The following is a 14,753-nucleotide window of genomic DNA, read 5'->3' as shown; positions in this document are numbered from 1 at the left end:
CGTAATATCCAAAGCTTTCCCAAGTCTCCGATATTTTAAATATGATAAAAAAAAATTTTGAAGTCTGTTAACTGACATAATCCCAAGACATTGAAACTTCCTCAAAGTATGCAAAATGCGTGTCGATTCATATCAACAATGCAATGACCAGTTATGATTCTGGCACCATTCGAAAGGTATGGCTATCTTCTTTCATTTAGAACATATAGAAGCCCGATTTGATCTGTGCTTGGCCATCCGGAATGGAAAAATCCAGAAAAGTCCCGAGCAAAATGCGTGTCGATACATGTTGACATGACTGGTTCACGGCAATTAGGTTACCAAATTTCAAGATTGAACCACTTTTTGAAAGGACCTTCAAACGAAAAAGACAGGAATTTTATTGGATCAGTGGTTGGCCGGTCGGGATGGGAAAACCCGTGAGAGGTGGTTACGGGAAATTCGGATTTACCGGGAAAATGATCAAATCCTGAAAGTAGACCTAGAGATCCGCGATTTTCTCTAAATTACACACAATCATGGACATAGAGAAATTATGCCATCACCAAATTGATTCTGCTACCAGATTGCCAGGAAAGGGACCTCTGGGTATCCGGAATCACCGGGAAAATGGTCAAATCCTGAAAGTAGACCTAGAGATCTGTAATGTTTTGTAAATTGCATACAATCATGAGTATATTGAAAATGTGCCATATCGATTCCTTTTCCGGGTAGAAAATGGTCCGGTGAGTATCCGGAATCACCGGAAAAATGGTCAATTCATGAAATTAGCCCTAGAGAACCGCGATTTTTTTTCTAAGCTGCATACAATCATGAATATAGCGGAAATATGCCATCATCATATCGACTCTGCTACTACGTGGCCAGAAAACGGACCTCTGGATATCCGGAATCACCGAGAAAATTGTGAACTCCTGAAAGCAGACATAGAGATCCGCGAATTTTTTGTAAATTGCATACCATGATGAGTACATATAAAATGTCATCACCATATCGATTCCGTTGCCGGGTGGTTAACTCATTAATGTAGACCTAGAGATCCGCGATTTTATCTTAATTGCACAGAATCATGAGCATATAAGAAATAAGCCATCAACATTTCAATTTTGCTACCGGGTGGTCGGAAAACGGTTCTGTGGATATACGGAATCACTGGAAAAAATGTCAATTCCAGATAATAGACATGCTTTTTTCAGAATTGCAAGCAATCATGATCATTGAGGAAATATGCCATTATCATATCATGGTCAACTCCTAAAAGTTGACTAGGAGAACGCTTTTTTTTTCCTAAATCTGTATCCTATACAATCTTGAGCACAGAGGAAATATGCTAAAACTTGATCGATTCTGCTACCAGGTTGCTGGAAAACAGTCCTCCGGATATCTGAATTGTTGTACTTATTTGACCATAAGTTTAAAATCAGTATTTATTCAGAAATTCTTTAACATTTTGATTTTTATTATTAGCACACAATATTATTTATTATTATTATTCATCAAAATTGAGCTGTTATTGAATTTTTGGCATAGTTTCATTCCGTTTTCGTTTCTCATTCAAAATTTAAAATTTTCTCGCAAAAGCAAGTCACAACCCAATTCATGCAAATTTGGCACACTTATTGAAGACATCAATACAGATTGAAAGAGCAGTTGAGAGCAGAAAGTGTTGATCTGCAATACATACTTGAACCACCCTGATGTACATGCTGATATATTTTCAAAATGTTGAGGATTCAAAACATTTTGTAAAAAACACCATCCTGCAAACTGGCCATCCAGCAGAATAAAGGGTGTCCCCAAATTGCATCACCGAAAAAACGCTGTAGAAAATTAGCCATTGGGTATTTTCTCTTGAAAATTTGTGTAGAAGTAGTGTAGAGTGTATTGTTTACACTGTATTTTTATCACTGTCAGTTTTTCGAAAGTTGGGAAAAATGGCGTCACCCGAAAAGCAATGTCGCGAATTGATTTTGCACAAGCACCTGGAAAATCCTCAACTCCCTCATCGGGACATCGGAAAACAACTCGGAATCGTGCAGTCAACGGTGAGTCGTGTGATTAAACGTTACTACGAAACTTTCAGCATCGAACGGTAGGAGAAATGCGGTCAGAATGAATGTTCTATTAATAGTGATCAGGATCACAAGCGTTTAAGCGGAGTCCCAATGCTTCGGTCAAGGATGTGGCCAAAAAGTTGACTCTGTCCAAGTCTTTCGTTCAGAGAGCCAAGGACCGGGAGCGACTGCATACGTACAAAGGGCAGAAGGCTTCACGACGAAAGGTAAAATACGGTGGGAAAGTCACGGGACCGGAAACTGTACACCCAGATGCTGACGAAGCCTCATTGTCTCAACATGGATGATGATACTTATATCAAGGCGGACTTCCGGCAGTTTCCGGGGTTACTGTTCTTCACCACCCATCACAAGTTTGATGGTCCGTAGGAAGTAAGGAAGCAGAAACTTTCAAAGTTTGCCAAGAAATACATGATTTGGTAAACGATCTGCTCAAGTGGCAAACGGAGTGCGCCGTTCGTGACTACCGGGACTGTAAACGGGGAGATCTACCTCAAGGAGTGTCTACAGGAGCGTCTGCTTCCTCTGTTGAAGCAACATTGTTGGCCGGATCTAGTTTCGTGCCACTATTCAAATGTTGCCCTGGAGTGGTACGAAGCCAACGGGGTCACTTTCGTACCCATGGACATGAACCCTTGGAACTAAGGCCCATCCAAAAAATCCGGCTATTATGAAGCAGGCACTATGGAAGCATCCCAAGGAGGTCAAATCTGAGAGAGACATGAAGAAAAAGTAAGTTTCCGTACAGAAGAAGCTGCAGCCAGATGCTGTACAGAACCTAATGAGTGGAGTTAAGCGTAAGGTGCGAGCATACGGTTATGGTATTGAAGTTGAATGAAATAAATACGCCAAAAGCTTACTAGTGGGTTATATTTTATTGCCTGAAAGTTTGAAAAGGATCGGCCAACTAGGTAATTTTCTACAGCGTTTTTTTTTTCGTGATGCAATTTGATGTGGGACACAATTTAATCTTTATGTTGATGGTACAAATTTTATGCAAACTTAATTTTTCGTTTCGTTACGTTATATCGACGTTACGTCTACGAAGTAAATTTTGAAAAATTAGTCAATAAATAATGTGTTCAAATTTGCCTGGGGATGTTACGAATTTCAATTTTGCTATCCTTGAAGGTTCATTAAAACATTACGTCAAAGTGGTCAATTACACTCCAAATCAATTAACATATAACATATTTTAACGATCTCAGAAATTGTTCCGAGTTACGTTATATTGAGGTTACATTACATCAAGGTATATATTAATTAATTTATTCATTATAAATAAAATAAAACATAGAAAAAATTAAACATGGAATGGAGAAAAGCCTTTCTGAGTTGACATAATTGATTCAAAATGGCGGGAAAACCCCATATCTTTTCACAAAACATTACAATTAAGTATTTTAGCACACATTGTATAGTATTCGCAAAATACATTAAACATAAATATTTAATAAAAGTAGATCAATCAACAGGAATGGATCGCTCTTTTGGGACTCTTTCGTTACTTTTTAATATAGAATGCTTACGATAAATCCAATTGAATGCTCAGTTAACCCATCTTAAAATAGGTAGTTTAGTGCTATTAATCTCTCTATCAAAATTTAAAATATACGCACCGTACAGCCACACTCTGTGTTTTCACTGAAGGTACACTTGAGAGCGTTCTCGAGTGTAGCTTCAGTGAAAACACAGAGTGTAGCTCTACGGTGCGGATATATTGAATTTTGATAGGGATATTAATAGCACTAAACTATCTATTTTAAGATGGATTAACTGAACATTCAATTGGATTAAACGTAAGCATTTTATATTAAAAAGTAATGAAAAAGTCCAAACAGAGCGATCCATTACTGTCAATCAATAATGAAAGTCAACCATTGCATTTTTGTACAAATTATTATAGTTGAGTAGAGTAAAACAAATCCTGAATGTCTGGTACTATTTTCAACAATTTTTCATTTTCCCGGAACCTCTGGACATCTGTAGAACCGTTTACTGGCCACATGGTTGTCAAATTGATATATTGATATCAGTTTCCACTTAACTAAAGGTACTAAACATTTTGAGGAGAAGTGCTAGTTTCCAAAACCAATTCTAGAATTTCTTGCAATCGTCTGCTTACAAATTTCCACTTTGCCAACTGGTAACAGAATTGGCTTGGTGATGGCATCCTTCCTCTCCAGGAACAAATTTTAAAGATTCTGGAATGAAGATTCAGATTTCGGATCATGAAATGTTTTCTGAGAATCTAGATTTGAAAAAATATCAATATCAAATATCATAGAAAATTTTCAAGTTTCATGGGCTAGAAGAAAATATTAATGATTCTGGAAATTCGTAGCATTACCTTGAGAATTTTAAGGCAAACTTAAAGGGAATTCTAAGGAGTGACTACTAAGAGAGTTCTGACTGGAATTTCATTTCAGTTTTTACCTCATGGAGAATTCCATGAGAGTGCTGAATGATATGTTGAGGAATTCCAGAGCAGATTTTAAAAGTAATTTTGGAAATAAACAAAGGAAAAAAAAGTAATTATGCTACAATTATTAGAAGTTCGAAGTGAATTGCAGAGGAAAAGTCAAGAGTTTTCTTTAGATAATTTCTAGAGTGTTTTGAAGAACATTATGTAGGTATTACCATAGAGAGTCGGAGTCCTAAGATGGATTTCTTAGAAACTCTTAAACAAATCCTGTGAAAGGTTCCAAAATATATCAGACTTGGTCAACATTAAGATTCTGATACTTCAGATAAGATTTAGCATAAAAAATTGAGAGCTTATATGAATATCCCGAAGATAGATGATTATTTGAAATAGTAAAAATGCTCGAATTTTTAACATTCCTAATTAAAAATAAATCAAATGTCTAAAATTAGCATTTTCGGGATCTTGTACTTTTAAAATTTTGAAGATACTGAACTCAAACAATTTTTTGAAATTCTAGGGCACTGGGAATTTTTGAGATCAGAGATTTAAAACAATTTCCGATCGAAGTAGAAATTTCAGGCTTAACGAATTTTTATAAAAGACTCTAACCTTTCTAAAGCCGCATCAAGAATAAAATTATGTATCCAACTACTCTGACCTCACAATTTATCAAATGAAAGTGATCCATAATTGTGGGGCCAGTGAACCTGATATATTAACATTAGAAGACTGCATGTTTTGGGTTAAAATTACCCATGTGCAACCTGTGCACGACACAGATACAACAAAATTTAGCCTTGTGATTAAAACGAAAATACATTTAAGTTTAGTTTTGCAATTTTCCCCTTCCTGATAGTGGTTTGCGTGGGCGTACTTCGGTTCGCGCGAAAAGGGCCATACAAGTTTACACAATATGATCGGTCCTTCAAATGTTAAGTGAGGTTTTTTTTTAGTTTTGAGATGCAAAAATGTGTTTTTTGAAAAAAAATGTTAGAACAAACGAAATTCCATACAGTCTAACATTATCGAATCCATACAAAAAACAAAGATTGATTAAAATCAGTAGTATTTTAATTGTATCTACGTAGCTACAACAGAATTAGATAATACCCTAAAGAAAATGATAGATTTCACCTTTCTATAATTTGATGTACAGCACACTGGTAGGTAACATTAATGCTGTTGCACGTCCTAGCAACATAAAATTTCCGTGGTTTCGTGCAGGATCACAATAAGGAAGCAATGATTGACCTAATTCTCTGCGCTGGATATTCCAGTATATAGAATCGCTGCAGCTATGTAGGTCAACCACTATGATGCACCTGGTTGTGCATAGCGACCATAGCAATGCGAACGCATGAAAGAAAGTGGTTGCAAGTGCACTTCATGTTGATGCTCTTTGTTCCACTTTGTACCAGGATATCGCATGGCGCGATGCACGTTGATAGTATTGGTGATAGTGGCATGTCAAAACGTGATAACAGAGACTGTTAGTATCTGTGAAACTATATAATACATAGGTATTACATCCTCACCAACACATTGCCACAGTTGCTGAAAAGTGCAGCTGCTAGGATGCGCCATATCGAACCAGCAGCAGTTTTCTTTGTTTCGCAGTATCCTTGGACTGTCTGCTTTAACGACACTGCAACAGCGATGACAGCTGAGGACACCCTTCCAACCGACCCATCCAGGACAGACAACAGCCACGCCGTCACCCCCTCCACATAAGGCTATCTATGTACGAAAAGCTTTTCCGTTTCTTGAAAGATGAGAACTTTTTTCCATTAAATATAAAGCTCCTTTGAGTAGCATGACAACAAGTATATGTTTGGATGGGATGACGCTGATGGTGGAACACACCTCCACTCACCATTCTCAATACTGCTGCATTACTGATATTGCATGGCTCCTCGTCCGTCTAGTGCAAGTTTATGCAGTCTGCAATCATGGCAACGATGAGTATCCGGATTACTTATTTATAGGAGAAAATTTGCATGCCAACAGCGTGGCGAATCATTCGATTTTCCACTTGAAGGAGCCACATGATCCCAGTTACGTTTAGAGACATGAATTGAATTAGCGAAGCTTAATTTCAATCAAATTTCAAACTTTAGGCAGAAGAAAACTTCAACAAATTGTACATTGATTAAAGCTCACAAGCAGTGCGTTGGATGATATCTCGAGCAAATAACTATAGACAGTAGTTTAATCAACGGAGGTTAAGCCACGAAAAAGGAAAGGAAATTTACGTGTGAAAACATTTTGTCTACTGTACCATTTTAAAAAGTTGGGTAAAACAAAAATTGAAAGCTTTCTGAATCAGATTTGTGTATGGAGTAACACATATGTGAAGTTATCACATATGGTCCTCGCTCAATTTTAACTTCTAAAAAAACTAAGATGATTGTATTACCTTACCTTCTATATATTATGTTTGCTGAGATCCTGCAAATAGAATAAAAATAAAATGACATTTAAATTGCAAATTTACATTGAAAATTATTGTTTTACAGTGGTATACAATTCATAGTTGCATTGTAAAATTTATAGTTAGTCCAATAATCTTAGACCAATAGATAGCATGTGTATCCATTTAAGAGGGCCTCAGTCTAGGCTAGTTACCAAACCGAAGGCGGCGGGTACGATTCGTGGTCCAGTCGAGGAAATCTTTCGGGTTGGAAATTTTTTCGACTCCCCTGAAGACGATACAGTAACAAAGATCTTTTCAAGTTGTTGATATTTAAAAAAAAAAAAACTGGTACCGAAGAGCATTGTTTATCTTTGAAGAAAAATGGACATGTAACACCGCTACAACTGCCGTAAATTCATTTATACACTGTATGAGCAGAAGGCAGTTGAACCAAGTTGTGCCAAGATGTGTGAAAATAAATGTCGTTACTCGCATGATACCATATTTTACAGAATATGTATTTCTATCAGGGAATCCAACATGTCCTTATCATGACGAAATAACATACGACTAACGAGCTAAATAATAATAAATAAATACTAATACTAACTTCCTATATCGCTCAATCTCTTTATCCATTTCAGCTTGAATGGAGGGAGAGCAACGATATAGAGGCTGTCTTCTTGGTTTTACCTCGGCTCGAAGCACGATCTAGTGTTGTATTAAAGTACCGTGCCGATTCAAATTTCGGACACTTAAACTCGAATTTCGGACACTTTTCAACGTTGATTATCTCGGTCGCATATGATCCACATGTCTTGTAAATTTTAAATTTTTTTGACTAGTGCCCTCCACGATCATCTAACATTATTACTTTGTTTCTAACTGGATGTAATATTTAATTAAAAATGAAAGTGTCCGAAATTTGAATCGTCCGAAATTTGAATCGGAACGGTAGTCCGTCCCAATTTATTCTCCATCGTACAGGGAAGTTCTCGAACGACCTCCGTCAACTGGAAGGTGTCCCGTTTCCATCGTCTCCGGTGTTGCTTTTGATGGTTCTGGTAAGTCTAAACCTGGAATGTCCAAAGAATCATCTGGCTCTGGTTTCTCGAACACTGGTAGAGTTCAACTGAATCATCGGTTTGATATTGAACTCTTTCCAGAAGTTTATTCCCAATATTAAGTTCCTATACAGGGGGAAATGTCTCTAATGTTGGCCTATGGATCTAAGATTGGGCCCATCGCTAAAAATCTGCTATTTATCAATTTTATCTAGATGAACGCGTCATTGGGACGGTACTAATGGATATTTTTGGTCGCTATTGAAAATTTAGTCGTTTGCTGAATTTATGTATGGGCCCAAATTAGGGACACTTAGGCCGACATTACCTGCATTTCCCCTACTCAGGAACAATAACAACAGATAGTACATTGGATTTTTTTTTAAATTTAATAGGAACGTTAACGTATCCTGCACAAGAGTACTGTATGTGGTCTGCAGTGCAATTTTTTACCGGCGATGGTAAAAGCTTTAATCTATGACGATCAACCAGTTCATGTGAATTAGCCACACTAATACTGGCTCATGAGTCAAGTAAAGCGTCCGTTTCTATACCGAAAATATTGACTTTAACATGGCGACACTGACTAGTTTGGATCTTGACTTCTAGCAGACTTTGAATTGGGTCAACATACGGTTCTAATTTGGTGGATACAGAGGGTTTCTGATGAATGCTAGGGTTCACATCTCCGCATTCCGAACTCAGTTTCCCGAATTTGGTCCCGGATTGGACCTTTGGTTTGGCTGATTTCTTTTTGGATGCGCTTCGCACGAACTTGAGATTTTTCCAGAATTTCCACACACATAGCAGAACGTTGTTTTGACTTCCTTACATTCTCTCCAAAAGTGCTCGTTTTGCCGACAATTCCAGCACAGCGGTGAGCTCAACAATCCTTCCACCCCTGGTACTCGCTGATTCGAAAACCCGTTTGCTCTTTGTTGCCTTCTGCTCAGTACATTGACCTCTTCCTCGTCTGAAATCTCCCCTTCCGACTCCGCTTCAATGTTGTGAACTTCGTGTTTTGAACCAACTGGGTGCAATCTTAGATCACTAGCATCAATCCGGTAGGTTAACTGGATTAGCTCATCAAAAGTGTTTACTTGGAAGCATGCGAATTTAGACCGATAATGCTGGTGCATATTCTCCCAGATTATTTCAAACTTTCGTTGCGGCATCAAAGGCTTGGTCAACAACTTGTTCAATCTTTCGATATCTGTAACAAAGGCAACAAAGGTATCACCTTTCAGCTGTTTTCGCTCGTAAATTTGCTGGCGATTTCCTCGGTCTTGGTTTGGGTTGCCAAACCTGTATATTATTCAATTCCAGCTAGCATCGTAATAGGTAAAGAACCAGTTTAATGCCTCATCACGCAAAAGTAGGTGAATGTGGCTGATTAAGCAGTCCATAGGAATTAATGCTAGCCAGAACCTTCACTTTGTAAATGAAGTCCTCTAAAGTTGGTGACCTAGCAGCACCCGAAGAGAAAATGGTCCATTTTTCTATTTTCCTGTCATACTGCGTACGGTTCTCTCGGTATCGGAACATCCGAAGGATTAGGAAAATCCTGAGTTTGCTTACTTCCGTCACTATCGCGTTCATCTCTTTGAAGTCCGTTCGGCCACCATTGCTGACTAATTTCGGCAAATGGTCCCCTTTGGTTTCCGATCGTGTTGTATCGCGTTTGATGTTCCTGAAACTCCTGATTGAAATTTCCTCCCGGATTTGGCCCCTTTGAATGAGGCTCCTACGATCCCTATTTTTTGGAGGTCCCTGGGGAGAAAATCCTGCCAAGTTATTTCCATGGTTGTATCCCTGAAACCAACGATTATTCTGCTTTCCCACAATGTTTCATCCAGAATTAATTCCCAGATCGTTCACTGAGAACAAGCCTTCGTACTGCGTCTGAACCGCTCCTAACTGTCCTACTGGGTTTGCTTCTGAATACGCATTTTGTGGTTGTAAATCCTGCGGTCGTCCACCTTTAGGTACCGTTCCTGTTCGGTTTTCCTGAACTGTCCTGCTCGGCTGCTGTAGTAATTGGTTTCTCTGTGAGGACTGACTGAGACTCAATACCTGTTGAAGCATGGTAATAAGTTCCACCATCTGAACCAATCGAGACCTAGAACCTTACGTTCGAGTTTTGCGCAGTCATCGTCATTCTCTTGTGTTTTTTCTTTGATTTCTTCCCTTTTATTTTATTTTTCAATGCTGTAGCACCTATTTCCGCATCCGAAATTTCAAAGTCAGCGGATTCATTGCTTGTCAACTCGGACACCGACTCGTTCGTGTTCGTGATGCTCGCCGGTTAGCGAACTATTCGCAATCAGTAGAGCGTTTATCCTGTTCAACAACCTATTATTTATCGTTTCTGCTTCGTCAGTCTGAGCATTGCTTCGTTTTGATCTCTAATAATAATGTTTTAGACGGGAAACTAGTTTCACATGATTAGTTTGATCTAAAGCTATATTAATCTCCTCAATTCTCTGAGCGAATACTTCACATTCCTGAACAATGGAGCACGTCGATCGATATTCTCTGTTCTCTTTAGCATGTATGTATGTATGTAAGGTAGCCACCATCCCTTCAAGACTTGTCTTGTATGCCTTAATAGCCACTTAATAGCAAGATCAATTTGAGCTACCGATCTGAATTCACTATATCGTTGTATGAAGGGTCAAAAACGGAAGGGCGGACCCGTAAGCAGAGACACTTACGCGAAATCCACGGGAATTTAAGAATCTCCTTCCAACTCTGTTCTCTTTAGCATCCCTACAAAAATAACCTTCTCAGCAGTCTTTGTTTCGATTCAAGACTTTTACTACACTCTTCCCCATAATCAACTTCAACTCATCGTTTAGCAAATGTGCTGCACGTGGGAATTTTGTAGCCATTTTCCACAAATCAACCAAAATACGTAACCCTTAGAAGAAAATAACAAACTCTATTCAATCACAACTTAGCAGTAAATTAGATAAATGAAAAACACCAAATTTAAGATAAGTATGTACTATAATATGTAGGGGAAACAGCCCAATTGTTGAAGACCTCCATACACAACAATAGGCTTCTAACGCTGCTAACGTACCGCAACAATAGGGCTGTTTCCCCTATATAGTGAAACCTGCGTGCAATATCAACCAAGTTCACACCAATTTCCGTAATAAATTACCAAGTTATTGCCTGAATTCACTGAAATCCGAAAGAAAATTCAAACTCACACTAATTTTTCGTAACCTAAACATGTAATTTAGCTCAAAAATGGACTGTATTAACACGAACTACACTCATTTTCATTTGAAAAAAAAATACAAAAAAAAAACACCAAAAAATTTTTTTTTTTCGTTGGGCGCCAATATGTAGCGGCTCCGAGGTAGCTACGGTGCTGTTGCTTGTTCCCGAGAGGTTTATTAAACGGATGGCCGAGTGAAGAGGACCACCTGTCGTGTTTCAAGATGCCCGGCTAGATACTGGCCCAATGAGCCAGTTTTAAAATTAATCAACAGTGCCGGGAACAAGACTAACATACCCGAGTGACTCAAGAAAGGAGTGAGCATACCCACCGAAATCCCAAGATCCTAACTAACGAGTCCGAAAAACTTCCAGTACCGAAAACCGATCCAAAGCAAACCCATCAATACAAGCCTGATTTAGAAGACGAGTAACACAACCAATTCAACGAAAACTAAACATGATGAACGAAACGTGAAACAACCTTCAGATTTTCTCAATCAAAAATTACTAATACTGAACACTTATTTACTCTGGGAGTGAACAACTTCATTCTACATTTATTCAGTTACCTATAGTTTTATTTACATATTTACAAATCTTGGTCTTGGCTGGCCTAACTCCTGTTTCCCTCTATCTGACTAGTGCGGTCGATCAACTATTAGCCTAGTGCGCTATCATTTGTGTGTCCGTGCTAACGGCCTTGTATGCAAGTGTGGGTTCGCTAATTACAGTTCTTTTGAAAGCTCACGTTGGCGAGCTTTGCCATGATGAATCCTGATGAATATGGGCGTCTTTGCGAGCTTTGCAGGCTTTCGCTACTGCGCTTGAGATTCCACGATGCTATTTTTTGCACGTGGTGCCGTGAACCGGTCTTGGTGACGGGTTGCCGAACTTAGTCAGCGGACAGTGGCTTGCTGGACGTTAGCCAGAGTGTCCTGGTGAGGTAGGCAACTCCCTTCCGATAGGCAACCGGGAAGCGTGATTCTAGAGCGTGGTAGGGTTGGCGACGAGACACAACCCGCTGGGCGAGGCCAATTAAGGCAACGCTATTGTCGCGATCGCTTTGTTGGCCGTTGAACACTAAAGGGATTGCAAACACGAGGAAAGCCGTTGACCGTGCAAACGACACAATTAAGATATGATTGAAACACACAAATTTCGTAAACTGGTTTACCTGGTTTAACGCTTTCACAAAACTAGCACAACAATTACCGCACTAAAAATCTGTCTAACTTTACTAGCCTATACGGGGAACATTAAAATGATTGAATTAATCTGAGGACACTTCACGTTTTTTAGCACTAACCAATCACACCGCGGAACAAAACTAATCATTCGCGCCCTTCTTCTACCACAGTCAGGATCGAAGTGGAAAGTTCCAAGGTATCATTACCGACTCAGAAAACTCCCAAGGTATGATTACCGGAAATGGAAGTTCAACGGATTTCGTTAGTCACGATAGTGAGAGATCAAATGAAGTATCTCCTTCCCTCTTCATTCGATCTCGGTCTCTCAGTCTTGTTCCCTTCTACTGCTAACAAATTACGGGACTGTTCCATTCGGTTTTCTCTACCAAGTAACGAAAAACACGATTAGTGAAACTCTTCGGAGAATCTATGTAAGCAATACGTTTTCACTAACCAATTTACACGTAGACTACTGACTTGCATACAAGGTGCAAACTACGAACTGTTTCATTTAGCTCAGCTTCAATCCATTTCAGTTAATAATATTAATTAACTTAGGTTAGCGACTGAAAGTCAATTTTTATTTGTTATATGCGACAGTTAGAAGATACTGAGAGGTTAGCACATATCATCGGCAAGAGCCGTGCGTGTGAGAAAATTTGCGAAAAAATCTAAGGGCACCGGTGGGATTCGAACCCACAATTCCCATTCAGTACACGGGTGCATTGCCAATTATACAACGGTGGACCTATGGTCTACGGATGTATTTGGCTAATGACATATGAGTTGTTTCGAATCCGTTTCCCTCCCTTAGTCTTTTTGCGCAAGCGTTCTCAATACACAACAATCGTCTATTACCGACGAAGAATTAATTTTTAAAATAAACAAGAAAAAGTAACAAAAATATAATTTAACGGAAATTGACTACCGTTACAGCCGGTGGTGTAGTGGTAAGTGTGATTACCTCTCACCCCAGCAGGCCTGGGTTCAATCCCAGTCGGTGCCGCCGGGATGTTCTGAGGTTTAAATCTCTGATCAAGCCGTTGGTCCCCGGTTCATGAGTTGATGGGTCGATAGGTAGGGTCCAGGTGTGGGAGCTGTGCCTCCCTGGCGTCGGCAGCATTGGTGCTCAGCACAGAAAACAAGATCGACGGAAAATAAATTAAGGAAAAAAACGTGTATGCTGCAGACTAACTTTTGCAAGCATTTTGCCTACATTGTTCCTTGCTCTTTGTGTTTTGATACTCTAGTTTTTATCAGTTTATATCACTTTGCATCAAATACTTAAGTTGGTAATCTTCAGTTTGCAGTCCAGCATTTCTTCCACAGACTTAAACACATATTTCTCAAAACGGCACGCCCCAGTACAGATCCTCTTTTCTTTCCTCGTGGTGATAATTATGGGTACTTGCTTGGAGGCGAACCAGCCCCAGGCTGAAAGCCTCCCTAATAAAGATAAATCAATCAATCAATTTATGGGTACTTCCAAATGGTTATCAAAATCGGATATTTTCCCAGAGAGAAATCAGACTCCCAGAGTAGTAGACGTTACAAGTGTGACATGGTATGAATGTTATGGCTATCATTTGGAACATGCGCAAACCATTTGACATTGCATTGGTCTACATTTGGCCTACAGCCCTTCAAGTGATTCATTCAATGTACATTATTTTCATTAATACCGTACACGAACAAAGCTAATCTACCATACGGTGTCTGCTTATTGCCATGCAAAGTCGATGGAATCTCCATTATAAATAAAACAATCTCATTTGGCGACGAGTCCATGCATATTTACATTCCTCATTAGATAACAACCCCACAGCTTTGATTAGTGCACGAACTGCGCAATACTTGTATGAATTCCTACCATGCAACGTATAGTTTCATGAAATTCTTAACGTGCCGCCAAACAATAAATCTCAGCACGCAATGACACTGACCTTCCACTGAATGAATCAAGTCAGGAGGCAACAACACCGTATCGATCTGCAAATATTGTATCGCCTCTCCGGTGCATCAGGCGGTCATCTCCCTTTGAATCGTTAGTCGGTTGAACACCAACGACGGCGGTGCTTAATATGCATCCTCTGGTTTGTTTTTACTTTCCACGCGCTCATCCGGCGGAGCTTACGTAAATATAGATTTATACTTGGATTCCACTTTACACAAACTCGAGCAAACCCTTGGTAAGAGTGGTTCATAGCAGTAATAAAAGGTTCACTAACCAGCACTACTGCTGCTGCCACCGCAACAATAACGACCGATATTGCAAGCCACATTTCTATCAAATTGTTGCCGGGAGAACGTAGCTCTACATACATACAAGATGAACCCACAATCATTCGGGTACAT

At 39.2% G+C, this 14,753-nt stretch overlaps 1 protein-coding gene across 1 annotated transcript in view; it reads right to left on the bottom strand.

The window, feature by feature from the left end:
• Window positions 1-14,753, bottom strand: part of Ypel (Yippee-like) — a 258,675-nt gene that overhangs the window by 184,755 nt on the left and 59,167 nt on the right. The window contains exon 2 of the mRNA XM_065218371.1: window positions 6,925-6,951. The gene's annotated coding sequence lies outside the window, so the exon portion shown is untranslated. The remainder of the gene's footprint in view (window positions 1-6,924; window positions 6,952-14,753) is intronic.

Source organism: Ochlerotatus camptorhynchus, unplaced genomic scaffold (genome assembly GCF_037179485.1).
Source record: "Ochlerotatus camptorhynchus isolate MF236.1 unplaced genomic scaffold, CSIRO-AGI_Acam_v1.1 ptg000085l, whole genome shotgun sequence".
Classification (NCBI taxonomy): domain Eukaryota; kingdom Metazoa; phylum Arthropoda; class Insecta; order Diptera; family Culicidae; genus Ochlerotatus; species Ochlerotatus camptorhynchus.
This window is presented reverse-complemented; position numbering and strand designations above follow the sequence as displayed.